Below are 1,446 nucleotides of genomic sequence, written 5' to 3'. Positions count from 1 at the left end.
GATATGGTAATGGTCTAATGTTTGTGAGAGTGTTTTTATTTTAGGTCATGTGATGTGATGCTCCCGAGTCTATGATCCAAGAGTCAGCAGTTAATTTTACACATCTACAAGAAAGATCACCTATCTTAGTAATGGAAGAGTAACAAGCAAGTATACCTGACAGATTCACAGCTCCACTTAGTATGTTGTCTGAGTTAGGAGCTCCATGTCCAACCTGCAGAGATCCCAAAAGATTGAGCAGTTGTTTATACTGATCTTTGGACAAGTTCAAAGGCATTTGTTTCCTTAACTCAGGGTCCTCTTCACAGTGGTTCCTATCATTCTCAGAGGTGCACATATTTGCTGCAGAACCAACACTCTTCCCCTTGGAAAACTTCGAGTTGAATGGATATCCATGAAGTTTGTAGCATCTTTCTCTTGTGTGACCTGTTCTCCTGCAGAAATCACAAAACAAGGAACTCCTGCTGGTGCTAGAATTACCTCTAAACACATTTGTGTTATTCAAATTCCCAGAGACTTTTGTGCTCCCTTTAGAGGAATTGTAGTTTGTTCTGGGGCCTCTCTTTGATCCTGTACTATTGGCAAGAGCATTCAGTGAAGTTGAGTCCAAAGTTGTGTGGTTGTGAGGTCTTACTTCCCTCTGTTTTTCCTCTTGAGACAAAATGGCAAAAGCTTGTGCCATACTAGGTAGAGTACTCATCATGAGAATGTTTCCTCTGATGACAGTGTACATTTCATTCAGTCCCATCGAGAATTGTATGAGTCTTCTATCTTGTTCAGCTTTGACCAACCTTATCTTACCACCACAAGTGCAAACACAACTACATTGAGAGCTTACATCGACAGTGCTCATCTCTTCCCAAAGTTTCTTCATCTTTGTGTAGTATCCAGTAACATCCAAGGTGCCTTGGACAAGATCATTTATCTCCTTTTGAAGCTGGTACAGCTTAGAGCCATTAGTCTGATCATACCTGTCACGACCCGGGAGCACCCCCTAGTCGTAATCGGCGTACTCGACCTCGAAGAGGTCTAATACAAGCCTCTTAGCATTCATTCATCGCATAGACACTAAAACCATAAGGAATTTAAAACTTTCTTTACCAAGAAAACATTTCATAATTAAAAAATAATAATAGCAAGCGGAAGACTTTCTAGACTTTATACATGATGTCTCAAAACCATCTAATACTTTAGAGTACAAAATTCGAGACTAATCCCGTACACAACTTAAACAATACTAAAAAGACATAAAAGAACATATTGGGTATTGTCCTCGAATCTATGAGGACTCACCAAGTCTTCATCTTCAACACTTAGAAACCTATCAAAGCCATGACATGTCATCATCTCCAAATCCCTACACTTTAGTTAAAAAGGGAAAGAAAGGGGTTAGCACAATTAAGTACTAAGTATGATGACCATGCAAAACATGCTTTAAAAGGGACA

The sequence above is a fragment of the Solanum tuberosum genome, unplaced genomic scaffold (genome assembly GCF_000226075.1).
Source record: "Solanum tuberosum cultivar DM 1-3 516 R44 unplaced genomic scaffold, SolTub_3.0 scf00246, whole genome shotgun sequence".
NCBI classification, from domain to species: domain Eukaryota; kingdom Viridiplantae; phylum Streptophyta; class Magnoliopsida; order Solanales; family Solanaceae; genus Solanum; species Solanum tuberosum.
This window is presented reverse-complemented; position numbering follows the sequence as displayed.